At 38.6% G+C, this 25,965-nt stretch overlaps 1 protein-coding gene across 6 annotated transcripts in view; it reads left to right on the top strand.

Moving 5' to 3' along the window:
* The first annotated feature begins 1,225 nt into the window (after positions 1–1,225).
* CDH11 (cadherin 11) overlaps positions 1,226–25,965 on the top strand; it is an 84,697-nt gene continuing 59,957 nt past the window's right edge. For 5 of the 6 annotated variants that reach the window (XM_087739392.1, XM_087739391.1, XM_087739393.1 and 2 more), the window contains exon 1: positions 1,226–1,377. The gene's annotated coding sequence lies outside the window, so the exon portion shown is untranslated. Of the gene's footprint in view, positions 1,378–1,750; positions 1,832–25,965 lie in introns of those variants that run through there. The other variant, XM_087739395.1, reaches the window with a different exon arrangement.

Consider the following 25,965-nt stretch of genomic DNA (forward strand, 5'->3'; position numbering starts at 1 on the left):
AGGTACCTAGTTATTTCCAACAGCAAATGCAATCCTTATTCTTGAGGGGCTGCGTGTTGCATCCTTCCCTGTTCCGCTCTGCAGCTACGCAGATGGCACCGACTATGCTGACAGCCACCTCAGAGCGCGCAGGTCTTGGCCACTGTGAGGAAAGCTGATGGGTGAGCGGGGACTTGCAGGCTCACGTGTGCCTGTGTGGGCATGCCAGGAGGGGACTGCATTCTGCCTCTGGGTTTGGATGGGTACATCGGCCCAGGGCACTTCTCGCTGGGCTCACAGAGCTCAGCTCCACCTGGGAATTGTGCCTGGGATTTTCACTTTAGGTAACGAAAGCGGAGAGAGAGAGAGCGAGTGTGGCAGCCCCTGGGTCAGGTGTGTTTGACAAGGAAAGAGTCACTCCCTCCACCTCCAGTGGGAGGGCAGGCTGCCTGGGCAGAGAAGGCTGGCCTCGGCCTCTGACTGCGAGCTACAATAGACCAAGATTTTCCAAATCCAGAAATGCTCGGGGAACTTTTTCAGGTTTTTTTACTGGACAAATGTCTGATCATGACAGGAAACATGACTACATTCAGCATAAAATGCTCCTGCTGTTTGTCCAGCTCAGACGATTTCTCTGTGCTACGAGGCAGGGGGTAGCCCCCCAGGCAGAAGGCTGCCAGTGGCAGCGGCTATGGCTGGCCATGCTCAGGGCTCTGGCGTGGGTTTCAGCCCACCCGCGCGAATGCCGCTGTGGGGTGGTCCTGGGCTGCCTGCAGAGGAGTGGCGACAGGGAAGGGACGGGGCATCCCTCCCCGCAGCCCGCCAGCACAGCAGGACGGGTGTCCCCATCCCCCTCGCAGACTTGCATGTGGGTGCCCGTGTGGCTGAGGGGGTGCAGAGCCGACCCGTGGGGTGGGGATGGCGTACCCTACCCATCCCCGGGGGCTGGCTGGGCAGAGGGGGAGAGTGCCTCGGGCTTCTCACCCCCTCACTTTGCCCTTCCAACCCCAGCTTCTCCCCCGCAGGCATCAGAGGGCACTCAGGACGCTGGGCCCTGCAGGAGGGCAGGCTCTGGGGTCTGCTTTCCTCTTGGGGTGGGGGGAAGGGAGAAGAAAATAGAGAAGAAGCAACAGCCTCCAGCTTTTCCCTTCCTCTAATCTTGCTTCACTCCCCCTTGCTCCCTCTCCCTCCCTCTCCCTCCCTCTCCCCTTTCCCCTCCCTCCCTCTTTCTAATTCCTGCCACTAGCTCGGAGCCTCATTCAGCAGCCGCTGCTAGTGGAGTGTAATAGGCTGAAGATGCTGCCGTGTCTGCTCAGCGTCTAGTTGTGAATGGGACTTGCCTCCTCTCCCTCCTCCGGAGGTGGCCGAGGGAAGCAGCCAGCCCCGCTGGACCCGCAGGTAAGCGGCGGCCACAGCCGCCTGCCCCGCGGAGCCCCCGAAAGCCGCGGGGAGCAGCGGGGCACGCCGCCGGCGGAGTTGTCTCGGGTGAGCGGGGCGGCGGGCGCGCTGCTGCCGGGCGAGGAGGCGGCTCGCAAAGGGGAGAGGGAAGGAGCGGGGTGGCCGGGGGAACGGTCGCCTCCTGTCGCGCAGAGCAAGGGGACCGGGCGGGAGGATGCGTGCGTGCGCACCAGAAACTTGACAGCAGCGGCGGGGCCGGAGCCGGGGCGTGTGGCGGGGGGCAGGCAGGCGTGCCCCGGGGCGGGGGGCGCCGCCGAGCGGGGCCGGGGCCGGGGCGGGCAGCGCCGGGCGAGGAGCGCGGCTCTGCCGCAGCTCGGCGCGGAGGCGGCCGGCGGGCTCCCCGAAGGGGCGAGATAGGCTCTCCAAAGGGAGAAGGGAAACGCTGTGGAAAACGGTATTTTTTTTTCTTCAGCTCTTGCTTGGGGGGGGGGGGGCGGGGAGGGGGAGGTCGAGCGTTTGTCTGTTTTAAAATGTTCCTCCGGATAAGCAGATATTGAAAGCCCCGAACTGAAAATCTTTTACTTGCGCTGTAGCTCCCAGGCATGAAATGGATATAGAGAAATTATGAGTGCATGAAATGAAGGATACTCTATCCAGAATAAAAAAAGGGAAAGACTTCGATTTATATATATATATATATTAATTTATCTTTCTTGCTGGCTTTCAAATGCATTACTATTCACAAGGTACCAAAATGGTATCTGTCTCTAATACGGGCTAGTCCAAAAAGCATTAGACTCTTGGGTGATACATGCATAAGCACATCCCTGAGAAAGGTAAAATAGATCAGGCTGCAGGTCCCCATAAATACCATTAACTTTTAGAATAAAAGTGCTTCCTGTGCAGTCCTTTGGGAGCACATATAGCAGTCTGACATCATGATACAAATGCCTTTACCTTCTATAGAAGTCCCCTTTTATTGTCTACTCTTTTAAATATTCATTTGGTGAGGAGAGAACCAGTATGTGCTAGGAGATCTTTGTACCATTGCTACAAAGGACAGCGTGGCTATGTAACACAGTATTTACCTACCGAGATATCTGTGACAAAGGAACCTCTTTAGCAAATGAGGTCACTAATTCAGAAATTGGCCCTTTATAAGGAGAATGCTCATTTCTTTTTCACGTTCCAATGACTAGTGTCTCCCTGGGAAAGACTTTCTTCCTGTTGATTTGTGATGGTGATACAATAAGAATTTCGTAGACTCTGCGCCCCTCTATTAAGAAATTAAATATTTTTAATTATTTAATAATGAAACTGTTGAATGAGAAAAGCACTAACAGATTCAGAAGCAGGGAAGCACGCACTCAGACATTACTGTATGTCCGTCTCTTTCCCCCCTCCTTTGCTCTTACGCTTGCTTCAGTGTTCCAAAGTCTGTGTGATTCTCCAGGTAAATACTTTGTTCTCTTTTTCTATGCTGGCTAAGGTATACCAATAAATTGCTTTCACTGTAGAAGTTCTGCAATAATTAACCTGACATGTGCCTCAGTCAGGTCTGTCCACTGAGATTTGGAACACAAATCGATGATTGTACTCAATCCTTTGGATGATTTTATATGGAGAGATACATAGAAGTATATGGAAGTGGAATTGCAGATGTTTGCTTATGAACAGCATTTTCATAGCAGAGCGGCGCGGTTCATGTTGCTGAGGAGATGGGCAGTAAGAACAGTAGGGAGACTGAGAGCAGGTCTGGTTTGAGCTTCATACCTTAACGCACAAAACATTTTTCTAGCCTGTTTCTTAGTCTACTACACTCTAGAAAACAGAAGTTTCTGACTGTACTTCTAAAGCAGTTCTCCTTCCTCTTGCAGGAGAACAAAATAAGGTTACAGAACTAAGAACAAGATCTTAAATAAAAGAATTAGAAATTCTTTAGGAAAATTACCTAAAAGGCATCTTTCTCCTGCAGGTTCCTGTTCTTAGGCCCTGGAATAGGGTATTTATTTTTTTTCACCTCAGCCTTGCACTAGAGCATCAGAGAATGAGCACAGACAGAGAGTGCTATTTATAGACTTCTCTACACCAGCTTTAACTTTGCTAAAATTTTAAGTGTTGCTTGTCCAAAAAAATCACTAAGAGCTAGATTACTTCATTACAAGAAATGCTGCTACAACAGGGTATGTCAAGAGATGAGATAAGTCATTGCGATTTATCATCAGCAGTTTCAGAAGGAAATATGTATGGAAATGCTTGATTGAGAGACAGGACAGCGAAATTAATTTTTGTTTTGCATAGCAATATGGGGAAACTACAAAGATTAGAATGATTTCTGTGATTTATCTGATAAAATGCTTTAAAATATATCATGTGATTTCAGCTTCAATTAATATGCTATTCTGACAAAATTTGACATATTTAATTTAATTTAGTGTAAGAAACATATGCGAAGTTCAGAGTTCCAGTAGACTGAAACACTAACGTTTTTGTTTTCTGAAAATGCTGTAACTAAACAAAGCATAACTTGAGAAACAAATGTTTTATTGCTGAGATTTCTACAATATTCTTAGAAGTTATTTCTAGCTCAGACGTCATAGAAATTTAAAGTAATTTCAAACTTAAAACTAGCATCTCCTCTTTTTGTTGAACCCCCTAAACCAATTTTGAATCCATTTTGTGAGCTGGATGTTTAGCGAAATATCTTCAGTGTGTGAGAAACAGAGGTCTCATCTGGAATCAATTAATCTGAAACAGTTTAGGAACATACTTCCTGGACTTTTTTGTGTCTGAGTCTTTCTACTAGCATTTTAAGCTAAAAATCTGTGTATAATTTCCTATGCTATACTCTTTTTTTTTTTTTTTTTTTTTAAATGGCACTTCAGTTTTCCTTGTGCCTTTGTTGGGGCCAACCCAAAGCTTAGAGAAATAAATGGAAAGATGGCCATTGATTTAAATATAATTTGGATCAGGCACTTTGTCCATATGAATTAAGAGGACTTACTTTACACTTAAGTATTGTCATTTTATGTCATATATATATTTTTTTTGCTTTCTCTCTTATCAATTAAGGAACATTGTAGTCTTATACTTCTGAAACTCTTTTATAGTATTTAGGAGAAAAACGTAGTCCTGTGTTTGAGTTTTGGTACTGAAGACCAGGATACTCTTAGACTGTGAAATTATTGATTCATTTAAGTGCAAGCCTTAAGTGCGTATGCCGAATTATTAAACCCATTCATTTTCTTTTCCTGTGTAAGTAAGGACTTTAAAGTCATTTAAATATTACCGAAGGGTAGCAAATTGCACACGGTACTCCCAGAGGAGAGATTTTACTCAAGGAGCCGGGATTTGTGGGAGCCATTCTCCCGGCGCTGAGCCTTGCTGTCGCTCCGCCTTGCTCCGCAGGTCGGCTGCAGGCGGCCCGACGAAGGGCCGCGGGGGCACAGCCTGAGCAGCGGGACTCCGGGGCTGGCAGGGCGGCCCGGCCCGGCCCGGCCCGGCGCGGCGCGGCGCGGCCGGGGATAGCGGCGGGGCGGCGGGCGCGGCCGGGCGGGCACTAGAGGGCACTGATGCTCTTCGCTGCCTCGCCGCCGCCCGCCCGTCTGCTTTTCAGGGCGCTATGAAAAGCCGTTTTGTTACCACCGGCATTGCTGGCGCTCTCTGGGGAGACAGGATTCAATCACGCTGCGGTTCGGGCTAATGCTTAGGCGGTTTGTCAGGATTAACATCTTTCTAGTCAGTGGATCGCGTTACCTTCGGCGTCGTATTACCACCTTGGCGCTCGCTACAAAGTTTTGGAATCGTGTAACTTCAGATTGTCTGAAGAGTGCCACAGCTGGAGTCTAGGTGTAAAATAAACAGTTCGGTCCTCTCAGTGGCAATGGCTTTTCAGGGGGTTGCTATCTCTTTCTTCCTTTTTCAAAGACAGTGTCAGTTCCTGCTATGCCATGAGAAAGAGTTTAAAGACAGAAAAAATGATACGGCAAAACAAAAAATATTTCTTTCAAAAATATCATCGTGCTTGAGAGATCTTACAAAGACATCCTTGGTAGAAAAAAGACATATTAGGCCAAACTGGTCTAATTTTACCCGTACACATCTAGGTCAGTGGAGCTTACAACTGGAGAACTGAGAAAAGTAGGTTGGTCTAAGTTGTTTCTGTATATCCTGTTGTGCCTTGGAATATAAAAGAAATTGTTACAACCCACCATTGCAAATGCTGACCAAAAAGGACATACATGGCGGTATAGATTTTAAGTAGTTGCAGGCTTGGAAGGAGTCTCATTTCCACCTGCTCTCTTCTGATGTTCTTCCCCTAGACATCCACTTTGGGGTATTGCTAAAGGCGGGATGCTGGGCTGCGCAGATGTTTGATTTGATTCATACACCAAATTCCCGTGTATAAGCAATATATACTATAAGTAATGGAGTGCAAAATTTTATAATATTGTATTATATCCATTTGGGCAAATACGTAGCCAGAGAAGCCAGTGTGTGTAATAGAAATTGTTGTCTACAACTTTGATGCCAAAAATAGGCAACACAGTGCCATAATAATTGTACAGTTTTCTGTCAATCACCTGATCTAGGATATTAATTAAGAATTATCTTAGAGTAACAACTCTTGGGGAGAGAGTTAGTAACTACTGCACTGGAAAATGAGCACCACTTTGCTGAGGAGCTCTGTGCTGCAAAGAGCAGTCTGAGACCCGTTAACTGCCCATGCCCATCCTCTGTGCTCCAAGGCAGGCAATATCCCTCAAGCTCTTAGATGCGCTCAAGGTGGGTGGAAAAGTTAGAGCTGCCAGTCACGTTCAAGGCTCTCCGGAGAACATTACGCATGGCTGGGACATGTGCCTTGCAAGCCAGCAGGAGTTCAGAGACAAATATCTGGAGCAGCCAGCCCCACTGCTGAGCAGTGCCCTTGGGGAAGGTGACATTATGGTTAATTTTGCCTGACTAAGGCATGAGGCCTTCTTCCATAACTGCTTGGGTGGTGTGGTGGCTTTCAGGCATCCCAGTCCCACTGAGCTCTCCTGGCTCCATGAGCCATAATTTAGCTCTTAAAATCTTAAAGTGCTAGCTTAAGCAAATTCTAAGGGTTTTTTGTGTTTTTTCTCCAAAGTTTGGCAATGAGTAAGAGAACTCTCCCTTCTGAATCAGCAAGAGTTCATCAGAATTCTTAATTGTAATGCAATAGCAGGCAGAGTTGGAGTAGTAGAAATCAATGTAAATGGATTAAAAGAAAAGGACTAAGTAACTGAATGTAAAAGAGTAGCCACGATTTTCCAGAGTGATTGGTGAACAATGCAGCAATAGGTTTCCAAATATAATTCATTATTATAATAATGATTTAATAGTTCATCAACAGATAGACTGTAGCCAGATTATAGATAAACTACCATAAAATGCAATTGTGGATCATGAAGTGTTACAAAGTAGACAAAATTGAACAGAGCTTTGATACATGAACGTAAGCTGTAGGAAGTACCTATCTAGACAGTAATTACACTTAAGCTTTCATTTAATTGTGTTGGTACGGTCTGACACTGTTCCAATGAACTCCAAATGATGCTGTGGAGACACAGGCCCACATAGGCCAAGACTGGGGTGATGAGCAGAAGGAATTATATTCAATAACCCTTTAAAACACAATTCACAGCATTTCCATGTTTGTGAGCTTCACAGCCCCAAGCATTTAGCTCCCTTATCTTTGTACGGTTCAACTAGTGCAAGTTTTCCTGCCCTACCAGCGTGCATCAGTACTACCCTGTAACTTAGATGGCTGTGCACAGGTTTGTTCCTTGCTTCTATCCTCATGCTGGCAAGTGGTATAGAGATTAAATTTATGGTATACTCTCTTGAAGCCACCATTTCTTTTCACGTGAGCTCCTCGTCACGCAGAGTCTATGTTAGCATGGTAAGCTAAAAAGTTCCTTAGCTTGATGTCAGTCCCATTTAAGAGCTGCTTCTTCTGCACTGCATTTCAGTACTCTTTATTTTACACAGTGCTATCATCAGATATTCCATGTGAAAGTATTACATTTAAGGTTAAACTGGTGCCGTAGAAACTCTGGTTCAACATAATTTTTATCCCAGTGAGGCTGCTGATATATATTTTTAAATAAAATAAAACTTCAGAAACATATTAATTGGTCTCAGTGGTTAAGTTAAATAGTTAAATACATGCATACATATCATTCTGCCAAGGATAAGTCATTAGTTCAGTATAAACCAGAAATGATAGCTCTATTTGAAGCAGGAGACTAAACCCTATTTCCATTAATGCTAACTGTTTTATTAATACATGCATGTCGGCATTAAGTCATAAATTTAAATGGTCTGTCCCTTCTTGATTTAAAGTAATTATCTCAAAGATCTTGGCTGCTGAATGAATAACTGCGTTACTCTTTTCATCTTTTATCAACTTTTTTTTTTTTTATGTAGACATTGTAAGGGAAACAAAAGAAATAGAGTTTGTGCAAAGTTGGCTGGTGTTTGAACCAAAAATAACTGTATTTTCATTATCAGAGCAGAATACCTTTAACTATACCAGCCCCCAGACAAGGATTCTCAGGCCTTTTTAGAGTTTAGTCATATAACATTATGTACCTACCTACATCTCGTGTACTTCATGCACATTTATGTCTATTTTCATTTATATAGTTAAAATTAATTTTTGTGTGTTACTGGAAAATTTTAATTGAAGCAACAGGTAAGAAATACAACCTTTAAATTGTTAGAGAGAAGTGACATTCAAAAAGTTTATACCTAATTTTTGGAAAGAATAATATAATTTTACCTGAGAGAAATCCTGAGGTAAATACAGGACTTTGAATAGTGTTTACCAAATAAAAAACCTGGTCTCATTAGCACTAGAAAACACACTTGAAATTTTAGGATTAGATCTTGTCCTTTTCAGAGCATTGCTTCTGACAGGCAGTCCTCCCTTTTAGCAGACTTGACTACGTATTGATGTAGTTAGGTATTTCTAAGTATTGCTCAGTTCATTTTAGATCACCATTCAAGACAAGATTTTAGTGCATTTCTTTATTATGGGGTACTTTCTAGTCAGGGCAGAAATGCTTGTAAGCTTTTTCTGAGAAACAACCAATATTAAAACAGTTGAATGCCGCCAGGTTAATTCAACATGTACAGCACAGTGATGAAAACCTCCAGTTTCATATTGCATGTAACCTTCACTATTTAACCACAGAGATTACCAAACTGATGTAACTGAATCACCCAAACATTTATCCAATGCATGCAGTGAACAGATATTTTTAAAGATAACTTCTCCTTCCCATTCTCTTTCAGCATATTTTTCTTGCAATTGGAATTCCGGTGAAGATCTTCAATATTTCTCATTAGTGAAAGTTACTATTCATTCACAGTTTCAAACCCAATTTCTCCAGGCATAAGATGTTCCAAAATTTTGAAAAGCAGTTGGATAATAATTTTACTTGGGGCTCTGATTCAAATAGAAAACTTTGTCCACCACTGATTGTGGCCTTTTTATTTGTTACCGTTCCAGTTATAGCTGATATAGCTCAGAGAATACGGCTGATTAGTATGCATTTCAATTCTTTTTAGTACGGTGGCAATTTACATAGTATTTCTTTTTCTAAAGCAAGAGGAAAACATAGCGGGCACTGGCATTTACATGCAAACAATTTATCATTTACATACAAAGAGGCTGATTAGGTAGCAATGCAAGTGACTGTAGGTCAGACTTAGGATGGTCATTATAGTTCTTTCTGTCCTTAAAATTGTGAATTTTGCAATATTTATATGAAAGAAAATAACGTTCATAAACTATGAATATGTAATCATATTTCAAGTACTAAATTTAACAATCCTCTTAGAGATCTCTAGTATGTGGTTTTCTATGGTGCACTCTTTGGCTATACCCTTGTAGTGAAGCTAGCTTAAGGTGATCCCTTCCTCAATGGTTCCCAATCCTGTACTGCAGTTCACAGTCCACTGATCTATACAAACAAAATTGATTTGGAGACCTGAGAGCTAATTGGGCTCTTGAGCTGCATGATCTGGGTTAAAATAAAACATGTACAATATTTAAAGTTACTGTCTGTATGACCTTGGTAAGATTGAGCCTGTGTTCCTAGGCATAGTTCTTGGCTTCTCAGACCATCATCATCTTGAGTTCACTGAACTTGCTTATGTCTAGATGCTATTTCTTGTGCCTCAGTTTATTAGCTTCTGCTCCCCCTCCACAGCACAAAATGTAATATTCAGTGAACTTTTCACCTTCAGAGCTTCCCACTTTTCAATGCAAACTTTGCTCTGCCCTCCCATAACCTCCATTTTATCAAGTATAGTGGACTCTTCTTTTCTAGCCTTCCTTTTTATTTTCATATTTCTGCTTTACTCAACCATTGCCACTTATCCTCAAATATGGAGATGTTCTTCTCTGATTGATTGGGTCAGGCTAATCCAACGCTTCCCTTTGTCTATTCTATCTGAATTAAACAAGGGCTTCCCATTCCTAGGCTGCAGTGTAATCATAACCCTCACTACTGTCTTGTAGTTAGTAATGTTCAGTTACCTTCGGCACACATTATTTAGTTTTTTGGATAAGCAGAAGTCTTACTTTCTTTGTATTTGGGTAGGTATGTGTCAAATTACTGGGAGCAGTTAGATATAATAAAAACTAATTCTCGGTATGTTCAGTGAGTTCCTATATATTTACTTCATAACAAAGGAAACTCTGTATTTAAATAATGTGACATTAGTGTGATCTGAGAAAGACTCAAGCAACCTTATGAAAAAGGAGTAGAAACCAGCCTTACTGTCTCACTAGACTGTTTATATACAACATGCAGATGTCATATGTAACTAAGACACGATGAACTCCATTGAAAAAGGAAACACAAAGATTTGGTCCATGCTGATGTACCATGATTCTACAGCATCACAAATTAGTAAGTGGCTGCTGGCCTGTTTTTTCAAGGAGCAGTCAAAGCACATGATGAAAATCAAAAGTCAAATTACAAAAGTCTAATTTTTTATGAATGGCATTGAGTTGATATTGAATGCCACCTTATTGTGACCTTCAGTATGTATTTGTATGTTTACAAGGCTAGGGAAATATCTACCTTATTTAATATGCGCTTAGAATTTTGTTATTGTTGTTAGCAGACTGTTTTTAATGACTTCTATGAGCAGACAAGTTTAAACTATTTATCTGACATTTTTTCTTTACTGGTTAAAATTATGTCTGGTCAACCTGATATAAACCAGAGAAACTGTATTTGAGTCCATGGGGTTATTCAGTTGACATTGGTATTATTGAACAATGCCTTTGATATGGAAATTTTAAGTAGTTTTGGTAATTACATTAACTCATGTTTTTAAACAGAGTTTACATGGAGGTGTGCATTTCAGGGCTAAGCCAGTTTTTAGTCCTACTGGCGTTAGGAATGCTATCAGTACACAATCATATGTAAGAAATTTCACTAATATTTGTTTAATTACCCAATCAAATTGAACAAGAAATGAGTTTGGCTGAAACAATCAAGTCAATAGAGAAAGTGCCAGCTCTGATACTTACCAAGATTTGCCAGTTGCTCGTTGTCATGACCTTGGCTTTTTCTATGTTGAACTAGAGGTCAGAAAGTATGCTAGCTGTAATTACTGCCTTCATAAGATTCTGTAGGCCATCCTCTGTAGCAGACTTGAACCAGATTGCCTACATGTATCAGATTACTGATGAACGGGGTGCAAATCTGTATTTTGTTCTCATAGCTGTTAAATCCTGTTTCTGACTATCACAATGTACAGTCTGTGGAACAACTTTATGATATTTCCCTTCAAAAGTGAATGACTAGCAGGTTATTTCTTGAAAGCTGTACATAATGTGAGAACTAACAAAAATGGGACTTTTAACTTTTATTTATTTTTTGCAAAAAAATTTACAGAAGGTCATTGATTGTTTATTAAGAAAAGAAAGTAATGTAAATGAAATTAATAATGTATACAAAAGACTTTTCCATTGGTATTAAATCATTTTGCCTACTGGAGGAGAGAAGAAGAATGTTTTTGCCTAGAGGTATACCCTGTCTGGAAATTAAATCCATTTTTACTAAAAATGAAATAATTCAAAATAAACTGTAGAAAAGCTTGTGTTTTAACTGTTTCCATGCACTTAAAAGTAGACTATATTTAACCCATAAATGCCTTGGGCACTCTATTACTTTGAGTTAATGAATGCTAAATGCTTCTTGAATTCAAGATCAGGAGCTCCTCCTTTTACGCTTTTCAGGAGTATTTTGAGTCGCTCAGATATGATGGTTTCCTGTTTCACATGTTACTTATGTATGCAGCTCCTGTGACTTAATGGAAAAAACATTAAATTGTATGCATGTTAACTTCCTTTCTCAGTCTTACCAACTGATTATATACATTTCCCCTTTGGGCTTTATAAAAGGCCCCAAGTTTTATTTTCCAACAAATTAGAACATACCAAGTTCTTAATAACATATGAAGTGTTTTAAATGTAAAGACATGAATTTCTATCTACGTCCTCATGCCCCAAAATAATTCGTCTGTTATCTATACTAAGCCAGACATATTCATTATGCTTTCTTAAGCCTGTATCCTTATGAATTGAGATGTCAGTCTGAAAGACATGAATCCTTTCCACAGCTGTGCCTTGAAGGACATATGCCTTTCTACCGTGAATGATACCAGAAAAAGTTGTGTTGCAAAACTGTTTTTCCCACTTCTCTAGTCTAGAGAGGTCATTCCTGTAATCCATGGAACTGTTGCTAGAATTAAGGGGCTGTATATATATGGCTATGTTGCTGAAGCTGTATAGGAAACTGGGGAAGAGATCCCTATACGTTAATTATGCCTTCTAATTATGCCCTTTTAGTAACCTCCTCACATCCCAAAAGAATCCAAGAATGAATGAAGAGGAGCATAATTCCTCAATTATGGAGAGGAATTCTTCCAGTAATTATATTCAAAATTACAAATCAGCTGAGAGGACAGCATCTGTATTGACTTTAGTTTCTGTTCCGTTTTGCAGGCAGCATGGCTAGGACTCTGACTTGGTAATGGCAAAGATGACTCATCCAGGTGCTTGCATCTGAGGAGAGGGAAGAATGAAAGGCTTAAAACTATCTATTTTTTTTTTCCTGTTTTAAGAGCATTCTTTCACCTGACTAGATGAGTGTGTGCCCACTCACGTTTCTTTTGGGGGAAATAGTTGGAAAGCATGGAACATGATGAAAACTCTTATATTGCAAAGGCAAACCCCCTTGCTTCTCAGAAGTATTTTTATGTGGCTTAGTGACATGCTATCTAAAGAGTAGCTTCCAAAGCATACTAAGGCAAGTTAACTTGACTGAAAAATAATTTCAGCTTGTTTAGGAGGGGGAGTTTCAGCCTTTCAATAAACGTCCCATCAAGTCAGTGGTATAAGGATCCTATTGGACCTACTGTACCTACTATACTCCTATTGGAGCAGCATCCCCAAATGATATTGTGGTGCTCACTTTGAAATGCCAGAACGTTGCATAAAATCTGGTACTAGTGGCAAAAGGGTTAAAAAAACATATGGGCTAGTTATCTGTCTGGAGCTTCAAACAGCCACATTCTACATCAAAAAGGGACTGCAGCAACTCCTTGATCAAAGCTCAGGTAATTTAATTATTTGCCTTCATGAATTAAGGGGTCCTTGAGCAAGCTCAGAGTCTCTGAATATTAGAATATGGGAAATTTATTGTTTCACTCCTTCTAATATTCCAACATCAAAGAGAGCTTTTTCCTATAAACAAAGCAGTCTGAAGTCAAAGAATTCAAGTAGAAGCTAGTGTGGAGAGATTCAGTTTTCTAGGATCTTTGTGATCTGGAAATGAAGCAGATTCCTGTGGGGTGAGATATTTACCACTGTGAGTCTGTGTGTTTATTTTATATAACTAGATATCTGTACCAAATCTTGCAAACTGAAATGCTTAGCTTCTATTCCTGTAAGTTCACTTTGTTGACACCATTTTTCCTGTTTCTCAATTTTAATTATTTTTTTATGTTTTGTTTTGCAAATCTCTGTTTGCCAAGCTCTAAGTGGCTCTTTGACCACGTCATGCTTTGAGATTCTAATTAGCATAGTGTAATGTAGACTGTGCACCCTAATGTGGGGAAGAGAGTTCATAGCTGATTCCTCCAGCAGCCCCAGCCAAAAGTCAGAAGAAATTTAGGGTAGTGACAGAAGCCCATGGTCTGAAGGAGTAGTGCTCCGTCCCATGTACTTCTCGCCATCGATGGGAGTCACATTAGTTCAGGATTAATGAAGCAAAAATTGCTTGGCATTTTTAAAACCCTAAACATAGCAGAGATGTGCATGCTGATACAAGAATGGATTCTCAGCCTGCAAAAATAAGTGTTACTTTATTTCTAGGAAAGATTGATTCCTTTGTGTCTTTCCCTTTTATTTTTATTTTTGCATTTTCTTCTTTTGGTCTGCCAGATTTCCTTTCACAGCTGGGGCCCAACTCCTCTTTTTTCCATGTTCATGGACCAAACATAACATACTAAAATTTCTTATGGTAAGTGCTGGTCTTGGTGTGTGTGTTATATGTTTGTCTGCTATGTCATTTCTGTGTAAAAGCTCTCTCATTGCTTGTGTTGTCCTGATTTTTTTATGTGTTATATTCACAACCTGCAACAATTCTGTGTGTCAAACCGCTGTTGAAGCCAGTGAGTTGTCTCAGTGCAGAGTGCTTCCTTGTATCTTAGCAGGAATAGAAATAAATTAGTGGGAGGTAAGTCAGTAGAGACAGGAAACAAATGCAGACACTACATGTGTTTCCGAGAAACGTTTCCGAGAAGAATATAAAAGTTATATAAATAGAAAGAAAATAAAATGGGTTGGCTCATCCCACCTTCTCATATTTACCTATGAAATAATATATGCCACAAATTTCTAATACTGCAGATCCTTTTGCAAATGAATTTTTTTCTTTAAAAATGCCATGGAAATTTTTATAGAACAAAAGCACTGCAAAATGAAAAATTATGATAATCTAATTAATTTTCTCATATAACACAGTAAATAATTAAGATAACAATGCAGTATTCTGCAATTCGTTGTCATGCTGGTGAGGAGCCCTACAAAGTATTTTGTTTAAAATGGTGACATGATGCTTGGAGAGACATGCTCCTCTGCTTCGTGTAGGGAAGGCATAATCTACTTCACATATCGGCTAACTGTAAAACAGCTCTATCAGCTGTGTGTACAGCAGTTCCTTACAATAAGGTTACAGAATGAAATCAACTGCACTCAGTTGTAAAGACATTCTAAATTCCTACCATAATTCCCAGGTAACTCTGTTATGGGAAGAATACATTGTTTGAGTGAAACTTTTGAAACCACTGAGTCCGTTATTTCAGTTTCTTCAATTTGGACAGAAAATTTTCTTTTAAGCTTGAAAGACCTTGCTTTTCATTTCAATTAACTAAACATCTTCAAATTATTACCATGTGATAATCTATATATACACATACACGTTGTGTATATATATATGTATATATATACATATGAGAACACTCACCCTTCCTGAATGCCTATCATAGTTTTACTGTGAAAACTCTGATGTTAAACAGGACCGTATACATGAGTTTATGGAAGCCTTAATTTCTGCCATATAAAGTATGTGGTGGTGTGAGTGGTTACATTTGGCAGTGAATGATGTAGTGACAGTGCACATGCCTGTACCATTACCAGAGGAGGAGGAGGAATTGATTAGCAATAACACACTTCATTAACACTGCACTTTCTCAATCATTGTAATTGTGGCTCTTCCCCTAAAACATCAAGTGGAACAGGTTTCATTTCAACCAAATCAATCTAATGTGTTAAAATTTACATAATTTCCTCTCATTGCATTTATAGAGCAGCAGGAATTTTAATTTGCATTGTCTGTATAGTCTATAATCAAAGTGTTAAGAGCACAGGGTTTATTCATTATGTATGGCATGTGGTGACAAATTTACATAATAGGCTGCATCTTGCTGAAATATTCCTTCTTTCCCCACCCCCACCTTTGCAATTTTGGCTATAACTTATTTTCTACACACCTGTTAATTCAATTACACAATCCTTTGAGTTCCATAGAACATTTATTAGGGAGAAGTATCCTTATAAAAATAAATAAGCCATTTATAAATATCCATTATAAATAATGGATAAAATGTCATACTGAAAGATGAGAAGTGCTAGGGAAAGCATTGAAAACTGGACTGTGTTTCCTGATTTCAGGAGAGAGCTGGTATAAAACCACTGCAGTGGTGCTATTGATGTACACTGAAGGTAATCATTCACAGATTGAACAGAAAGGTACCTTTTTGTTTGTTTAGTTGCAGTTACTATATAGAGTCTATTCTATGAAAATTTTCAAAACTAAGTCAGGGACTAAAAAGCAATTAAGAAATTAAGATGCTGTCAATGTAAACCTCCGTCATTGATCATTGCCTGCTAAGGCCAACCTTTGCTTTATGAAAATAAAAGTGCTTAACAAGGTATTTTTGATAGAAGATTATTATATTTTGGTAAATAGAGAAAAAAATAGAGGATTTTGATAGCATTTGTGGCAGCTAAAAATATCATCTAAATGAGGAATGTAATGCGTCCATTGGTTTAGATACATAGGTCCTCTACAGAGTGTCACAGAGCTACCATAGCATAAGATTTATCATTTAGATCACTGAATTACTGAGTTTTATACGTGGCATGCATCAGACAGTTCCCCTCTCCCTTTTACTGCCCAAGTAAGGATACTCAGACTAAAATGCAGGAATATACATTTATTTTTATTATATCATACTATCTTATAATGCAACAGTATAAACAAATATATTCCATGTTCTACCATGTACAGAAATTCAGACAGTACAAGATCTATCTACCTTTGATCAAAGAAAATCTCTGTAGAACCTCTTAACAGAAATGAAGAATATATTTAGATGTTGACACTCATGCTCTTAATAAAAGGTTATATGGACCGGTGTTTCAATCCTTTACAAACATTCATAAAAATAATTTTATTAATACATAATTAAATTCCTAATCTGATGTTAAGAGTTTAAAACCGTCATAGTGTATTGTATTTGAATTGTATTTTAGTCTATGCTAAGAAAAGGGTGTGTGGGTGTATTACATGCATGATGACTTTTCAAGTTATGTAAGTATAGGATAAGACACAAATCTGACATTTGTGAATATTTCAATCTCTGTATGAAATTAGAATGAAACTTTGGTTTATATAGTAACTGTTAACATCCAACATGTGCCAGAATGTTTCTAAACAGTGTTATGTCAATGTAGATGCAACAATTGCATACATAAAAACGAGAGTGAACACTATAACTAGGTTTACATCACTAAAGTTATAACACCAATACATAGACAGACAGATAACATTCAGTAGGTTGAGAGAGGTGCAAAACAAAAATGTAGAGCCAGCTAACCTGAGAGAGAGAGAGAAAATCCAAGGAAAGGGGAGACTCATTTTGCAACTGAACTCACCGATAAAAGGGCCTATTAAAGTGGTTATGAAGCTGCAATACTGGCCACTTTTTTTGTCAGCTTTTCACAGAAGTTACTGTATGTGCTGCACAGTCCTTGAAAATGCCATCTCATTCTGCTCTCAAGCTCCTCTGACAAGGACTGTTTTGCCTGCCTTCCATCTTCCTTCTTCCTTACCTATTTACCTACCATTTCTCCACATCCATTGAATATTGTTTAAAAATCTGCAAGGAACTATCAAGAGGGGAATGTTTACAGGTAGAGGCACGTAGCAAGGGCAAGTAAAGTAATAATGGTTGTTTGCTCCGTCATATTCTCTGAGATAAACAACGTGCATGTTCAGTATTCATATTCTTATGGTGGACCCATTCTGATTGTATGAGCTGTAGCGTAGGGGGCGAGGGAACGTGCTACAGTTTTTGAATGACTTCCTTTCTATACACAGTGCATGAGAGCTGTATGAACCCCAAGCTGATTTTGTGAGCTTTACAGAATATTCTTGTCAAATTGAAATCTTATTGAACTGCACCTGGTTTTGGACTCCGATGTTTCCAAGCATCAGCACATCTTGCTGTTGATTAAGCATCAGCTGAAAAAATGCCAGTTGGAAATGTCACCAAAGCTGCTCTTTGTTTGAGCTCCTCCTGGCCATCTGGGGGGAGCCTGCCTGCATGTGTAGGTGAGACTGGATGTTCCTGAAAGCCCAAGAAGGGGAAAGGTGGAAATATATGAAGAGTTAGGTAGAATGCCAGTTCATACCATCTGAGGATGTGCCCTCTCTGGGGAATTGCACCTGGAGGTTAACTGAACCAAGGGAAGCTTTATGTTTACATCTAACACAGATGAATTAAACTACCGAGTTCAGTTTGGGAAGCTTCACTTTATGCAGTAGCACCTCAGAGTTGGCTTAGTTCTGCTGCTGTGAGCTTTCTAGGAGAATAAGACCTGCTGAAGTCTAAACAGAAGTACAGTCAATCTGCTATTGCCACGGGAATAAAATACAATCGTCAAAGCAATATATCTTAACCAGCTCTGCTGATGTGATGTTCAGCAATGCACCTACTGCTGAAGGTGCTATCGTTTATATCCCGCTTCATTCAATTTGATATATAGTTTTTCTTGTCTGTGGCTTCAGCAGCTGTCATGTAGATCAGACTTCAGCTGAAATCTGTGTTTGTGGCACTCTTTATGAATAAGAAAAATGTGTTTTACAACTCAATATGAGAGATGAAAGAGAAATCAGGTAAAGTTAAAATGTTTTAGAAGTTTAGCAAGTTGTTTCTTGAAATGGCTACAGAACTTGGCTAGCCAGTAAAATAAAGTAAAATGTACATTAATCAGTTGAAGTAGCAGATTAAGATATTTACTGTAAATACTGTGATGCTACAAATAAACAGGAAGACTTTTATCTGCAAACCAAAATACAGTTTCACTATCAACTCAGTAACTTAGCTTGGTTTGAAAAGACTACAGCTAATCCAATTGGAGAAATGCCTGAGATTACGGTAATTAAAAGACCAACAGCACTTCCTTTCTAACCTCCTGAGGGATAGTTTGGCATCCAGGCAGGAGAATAAGAAATGGCTCACCTTTCTCTTAGATGTTGCAATTTGGGCAGGACTTAGGCAGGCTTAAATCAGACTCACTGGGATTGTTTTTCAATTTGTACTTTTCTTCTTCTGTAACATGGAATATGATTTTTTTTATCGTATCATCCGGGGCTTTTATATAACAAATGTGTTCCTATTCCAGGACCTATGCCAGTGGTGAAACCTTTTGATTTCTCAAGCTCTCTTCTTATGGCACGTTGTACTTACAGGTTTTTGGTCTTGTATTGCATGTCTTAAGTTTACTATAGCATGCGTTGAAACCTATATGCTGCATACATATGATTGTGCTTTTGAGTGGATGCGCCTTTTTAAAGTACTTCTGCTTTGCCTGCCTGAGGTGCCTGGAGTCAGAAACTATAAAAATGTCTGGTGCTCCTCTTCTTTTTTATTTAGTAGTACAACACCAAATGCATAGAGGCAATTTTGTTGTTGCTTATTTGCATAATAACATGGAAGCAAGGACAGAAACCCCTTGTTTTAAGCACTAATATTTACAGGGTGCTTTAAAAAAAAGTTAAAAATATTAATGTTGACAGCTTTCAAGGGAAATAGATCAGCTGCAAATAGGCAAAATATTCCACTAATTTAGTGGTTCTTTCCCTCCTTGATCCTGTTTCAATTCAGGCACTATAAAAAATTCAGTATTTAATAGGTTTTTGGAAACTTAGTTTTAATCGGGGCAAGATCAGCAATATGACATTGCCAGCTCTAGAGGAAAAATGAAATGTCATGTAACTGAAATAAGTGCTACAATTCGTTGTGAGGCAATTTCTGTATTTTTTTCCTGCATGATTAGATTTTATAAATATCCTACTGTGTTCAGGTATGTTCTCATCTCCCCATCTACCAGTACAGGCTGATGGGCTGTCCTGCACTCTCAGATGACAAGCAGCCAACAGCAGTTAATGACAGCATTGGAATTTTTGGCACCTTTTTTACAGTGCACTGACTCCATGCTCGCAGGATAATTATCTCTCAGCTTTGCTTTATGTCACTGAATACAGGACATGCATCAGTACTCCTTCGAGAAATTTCCAAAGAATTTATCTGTGAAGCTATGATTTCTAAGTGTTTGTGGGGAAAGGGACTCTTGACTCCAAATATGACTCATGCAGGGGTATAACCGACGTCAGTTTCTTCGTTTCTCTTTTCTGAAGTGCTATCAGTGAATTTTGGGCAGGGTATAGCATTGTGATAGGGGATGATAAGCAACCTTATATATTCTTGGATATCAAAGGAATCTTAGCACATATTTATGTGGAAAGCATCAGTGCTTTTGAGGATGGATTAATACAATTAAATATAGGCAAAGGGAAAGATCATGGAGGTATTGTACTTAAAATTTCTGTTTCATGTTGTTTTATTCTGCAGCAAGCTATGTTTATGGGCTCCATCGTGAGAGCTGAAATAAAAGATAGAGTAAGCAATGCCAGAGTTGGGAAGAACATGGATCTTCTTTGTTCCATATGCACTCTGTCAAATAAAATTTCTTTTTATTCCTCTTGCATTAAAGAAGACAGAGAGAAAATGAATTCTTGTTCCTGACTTTTCACCCCCAAATTGCTTAGTCTTTCATCTTTTCTGTGCCTGGATCCTTCTTTTACCTATGTCTCTATTGCGAATTTTTAAATATACTAATACCAGAGATTCCCTTTCCACATTCTTGAACTCCTTGAACTCAATGAGATTTTTACTGCTGAACCTTAATGGGTCAGGTCTAACTGTTCAGAGTGCCACATATAGTGGATTCCCAAACTCAGTTCAAATTTTCCAGCACGCTTACTACAGGGATCCCCCCTTTTTTTTTTCTTGGTTTGTTTGTTGTTGTTGTTTTTTAAACTGTGATTCTAATTATTTCAAGCATAATTATGTACTTCAGAATTTTGGGAATACTAAATGATCTGCAAAACACTAAAACAGACAGATCATATGCATCTTATCATTCTCAGAAGCAAATAGTATTAGAAGTCTTTTGAAGAGGCCATAGATTGCTGCAAGGAAGCTGAGTATAGAGTATTGAATTACTTATGCCAGAATATTTACATGGCACTGAGCCTAAGTAGTTGTCAGAAGAGTTGAATGATCTACAGTCCTTCCAACTCATTCAGCTGTACAAACTTTAATTACCTAAACCTGGACTGAACCCACTAAATCAGTCTGGTTCTTCTGAACTGCGGTTGTTAAATAACTTATCCCCGATAACATCCTGGTGTGAGTTGTTGCTCCTAAAGTCAGTTGGAAGAAACACTATTGGAATAGGGATCTCTGAGCAAGGGAATACCAACACTTTTCTTGAAAGATTCTGATAATGAGAAAATAAAGAGTGAAATTTGTTTGTTACAATTATCCGTTTCGGATTTATTTGACATCTTTCAGCTCAGAGAAGACAACCTCTATTTTTAGTGTTTTTTCTGTATGAAATAACTTTTGTGCTCTTTCAAATTAAATAGTACATATTTGTTATAGCCTCACAGAGCTTGAGAAAACCAAGGGGCATATATTTGATTATTGACCTCTGTTGAAATCTGTACTCTTGTCCTTATCATTGAAAAATAAATTTTGTGAAAATTCTTTACAGTATATCAGATCACAAGATGTTCTCTGTATTTCATTTGCTCTTTTCCAATTCCTTTGTTCAAGTTCAATACTACTAATTCAGTTCTGATTATTTTCTTCCTTAGATTTAAAATGGAGGAAATGTAAATATTTCATTTCTTCAATACACTGTTCCTCAAAGAGGTGATGAAGGTACCACAGAATGAAATAAAATTCAGATAAATCTGGCTGTCATAGTCTCCCAAGGAACTGTTAAGGTTTTCAAAAGAGCGAGCATTAAATCAATACAGGCTAATAATTTCTTCAAAGTATTTTCTCCAAATATTATTGTATAGAATTTCAGTAGATTTTTTCCTTATTCTTGAACTCGTATTATTTTCTCCAGCTTCTTTTAGAATAATGCTAGCAAGTATCTATTTCACTCATAGACCAAATAGTTGCAATTCTTTATGCAGAAAAGAAAGGGCATTTATTACCTTGAAGTTACTGTTTCTCAGATGCTAAAAGAGGCAAAAACCATAAAGCAACAGACTTGTGATTTTAGATATTTATTTCCTAGAATAAAAAAAAAACAAATAGAATTTTTAATTCAGAGGAAAATTAATTCCATCCTTTAGTATTCTTAGCAAGTGACTCATGTAAGAGTTTTCAAAGTCGTTAGCAACTCTTTCTTTTGATAAGATGGAAGATTGAATTTAAGAGGAATTGCTAGCTCCCATATCATGTCAGCTGGACTCAACTGAAACTAGTTTCCAAATTTATTTCTTTGTCTGCCTCTTGTTTCTGTATAAGACAGAATATATTGATATATTGGAAATCATACGGATATATGGAAATGTATGTATAGTTAGTAGGAGAGTCTTCTCTTTCATGTAACATCAGTAGTAGCTGTTGCTTTTTAGCATGATGAGAACAGGGAAAATCCACTAGATTAGACTCATGGAACTACAGAATATAGATGTGGCCTTTACAGGTAAGATGTCTGAAATTACTCCTTTTTTTCATATTATTATTTGTAATTAGTTTTAGGTTGAGACAGTAGCAGAAAAGAAGATTTGCTTCAGAAGTAAAAGATGTTACCTTTTAAAGAAATGAACTCTCTCCAAAACTTTTCCTCCAAGTTTAAAGTTTTTTGTGGTTCAAAATTCAAAATCCCCCAAATTTCAGTGAAGAAGATATAGTTTTAGGTCTTGTTCTGCAGTAGAAAGTGTTTGCTAATATAGTTATGCCAGGATATCTGTATCAGTAATGATACTTATTTTAAGCACAGCATGTGTTGGCAAAGGAATACTTTTATCAATTCATGAATAAAACTCATATAGCAGAAATGACTTGTCTTTGCCAGCTGAAATACTTCTGTTCTCAGGTTTTTATCTTACACTGTTGTTAGTGAGGAGGGACTGAAACCATACATCTCTGATTGTTGTAGGCTGGACCCATATTGTCAGGATGCCAGAGAAAATGAGAAATTGCTAATTTAGACATCTCTAAAGTTTCTGCTATTTTTAAAAAAAATATTTCTAAGGTCACAATTTTAAAGGAACACTGATATCACCAACAGAAAAAGGTACCAATGAGAAGGATTTTAGGTTCTGTAAAAACTGACAAAAAAGACTGATAGATTGAGTATATGGGTTAATGTCACATTTTCTAATCTAGAGGGATCTTAGTAAAAAATGTGGGTTCTTCTCCTCTTAATACCATTGTGGATTCTTTTAATGACTTGTTTTATGGCCTTTATCCAGGTCATTCATCTCTTTACACCTTCCCAGATGGCTGTGCCCAGCTCTTATAATATGTTTGCACATGGTTTTAGAAATCAAGAGCCTTTAGGGAAATAGGCCCTACTGTCAAACCAGGAATAATTTCCAACCTAAGTAATCTAAAATGTCTGAAGAGTTTTCTTACATAAAAGCCTTGTGCAGGAGACTAAAAACCTGTGGATGTAACATAGCCTGAGTACCACTGAATATGGCCAACGGTGGCCTTCAATTCGGAAGCTGCAGGAGTTATAGTTAACTATACACATCAACATTAAATTAGCAAAATTAAGCACTCCTTAGCTTGGAAATGTCACTAATATATTGCTGGTGGAACGTATGTCTCATTCATTTGCAGTACGATACAATCCTTAGTACTTATGGTTAACACCATTTTCCATTCTTCTGTGAATAAGCTTTTAAGTGCAAACCATAGTTACTCCAGACCTGGGGTGTTTTCCTCTGTCTGTGTCTGAGGGTATGATTGTTTAAGGAGAGGTAGGACAAAAAAAGAAGTAAAAAAGCTCTCAAACCCCTTAATTACAGATCAGTCTTTGGATATGTCAATAACAGTTACGTGAGGATAAAACTGCTAAATTGGTACAGCTCTTTTGCTTCTTGCCCACCAAGAAAGCTAATATTACTGCAGCACACATGGCTTTCTGGCATTTTTCTGCTGTGCAAAAAGCACTTCATTATTGCTGAGAAACTATCAATGCCAAGTTCTTGTTCTTTCAAAATCGGCTGGCTAGTATTTCTTTAGGTCAGAGCCGTCCCGGCTCACGGTTGTCTTAGGTTAAGATGTGCTAGAGCTGCTAAGCAGAAATGAGACGTTAAGGAAGATGTTCAAGTAGAGAAAAGATGCAAGTGACATGAGATGCAAATATTAGGAGCATTCCTTTCTATGGAAGCCTTTCTGGGTTTGTTTCCTCCTCACCTTTTTTGGTTTATATGCAATGCATCTGTGAGTTTGTACTATGGGGATTTAGTACAAATCAAAATGAAATAGAGTGAGAATCAGCTGACAGTAGATCTTTTCTTTGCCAGTAGGTTGAGAAAAGTGCTTGACAAACATTCTTTTTGGTAGTATTGTCCTTTAGCATGAATTCCTGTTCTATTGTTGTTCTTCTTTCTCCAAAAATTAGAGGTAATGAAAATAGGGTGCAGATTTGGTTTCTTCTTTGTGTATATGTGAGAGAGAGTTCTGACTGAATTTTATATGTTCCATATTTTTGTTACTGCTGTGTATTTAATAAACTGCTTTGAATTTTATTATTTTGGTTACCTTTTCTACATACAAAAATCCCATGAATTAAGAAAAACATGTTATTTGCTTTTGGGATTTAGGAATAAGAAGGTGAGTTAGGCTAAAACAGGAAAAGAATGACCAGTGCAGATGCTAGAAAGATACTTAAGGTTGTGAAAGTGACAAATTAAAAGAATATGTAACTTTTAAAGCACATAAAACTAGCTCAGCTTGGGATGATACGAGTGTGACATATTGGCTGTGCTGATGAGATCCTAGCAATGGCATTTTGTCCATCCAGAAAAAGTTGTGCTCTTTTTAAAGACACAGTCAACTTCATCTTGCCTGCCTTCCAGCTGAAGCCAGTTAGTCCTTAGCTCTTGTTAAACAGATAGCAGTTACAAGATGTTTTATCTCCAGCCAAAAACTACTTGAGAAAAAAATCTGAACTGAAACTGTTACTGAAAACACGCTAGTATTTATAATGTAAGACAGTAAAAAGGTTAATATCAATTTATTGAGTTGGAGTTCTTCCTTCCCAAGAGCAGGAAGAATTTACTCTGGAACTGTATGCAATTTATTTGGAATTGTACTAAATGATAACGAAGGAAGATGAAGTGCTTGCTAAATACTGCAGAGATGCTTCTAATAAGAATACAAGCATCAAACTGAGCTTCTGCTAGTATCTTGCCAGGACTACACAGTAGTACTGGTAATACATCAGGATGGCTTGATCTCTTAAGAACTTTAGTAGTGAGTTGAACTTGCGCTTGTCTTATCTACTTTTTCCTAATTTTGTGGGACTAAATTTTGAGTATAAATCAGATGTTGTCTGAATTGCTCTTATCGTGTTTGTTGTTTCAGTGCAGCAAAGCCATTTATATTGTTGGATAATAAAAATAATAGTTGCTTGAGCTGATATATTTTATTAGGCTTCATATCAATGGAAATTATCTTGACCAAATCTGTATTTTATCCCAAGTGGTGGGAATTACAAAACCTCACTTGTGATGCTTTTGATTGAGGAAGCCATCAAGTTTGCTAATTGTAGCTAATTATTGCTCAAAATTGGGCTGCAGTTTATTTAGATTTGATAACAGAAGTGTTGGGCATTCAACTGGACATAGATAATGAGAAATTCTAACTGTGATTATTATGGTTTATCCTAACAGATGCTCCTAACTTGCCATAAAATCATGGTCATGCATTCTCCTTTCCTCAGAATTTGTAGGTTAAAATTAAACAAATGGATGTAACATTTAATCTCACATGTGACAGAGTTTTTAAAATTTTTTTTATTATGATATTTCTCAGTAGCTATATATCTCCACAGTATCTGGCTCATAACATATATCAGCCATGGTATGAAAGGTTGAAACAGAAGTTAGCACATATTGTGCCACTGAGAGTTTGTCTTAAAAAAATCTTGGAATGTTTATTACAAATGGTTGAAATGAAAACAGACAGCTAAGGAAGCTTTACAACAATCTAATATTAGCTAGGCCTTTTTATGTTTCATAACCATTCATATAAGTGAAAGATATGACTAGGTACAGTAAAAATCTTTCTGAGATTTTGGATTCGTCATGGTTGTGTTAATGATGATGGAGTATGGAAGCATGTTCAGCTGAATGGGTTATATTAAGAAAACAAAGCAATAAGAGCAAACACTGCCTCAGAGGTAGCTTTGCTGGATGAGAGTCTCTATAAGTAGCTGAAGTACTGTCTCATGCCGAGCAGGCAAAGTAACACAAGTATTGACCAAAGAATAATATAGAAGTGTAGGAGTTGAAAATGTGTTGATGTGTTGTAATTATGAACTTGATAGTCAAATTTTTTTTTGTCTACGTTTGTGCAGAAGACAGT

This window comes from Nipponia nippon, unplaced genomic scaffold (assembly GCF_047370975.1).
Source record: "Nipponia nippon isolate SJK-2023a ecotype South Korea unplaced genomic scaffold, ASM4737097v1 scaffold_7, whole genome shotgun sequence".
In the NCBI taxonomy this organism is placed as follows: domain Eukaryota; kingdom Metazoa; phylum Chordata; class Aves; order Pelecaniformes; family Threskiornithidae; genus Nipponia; species Nipponia nippon.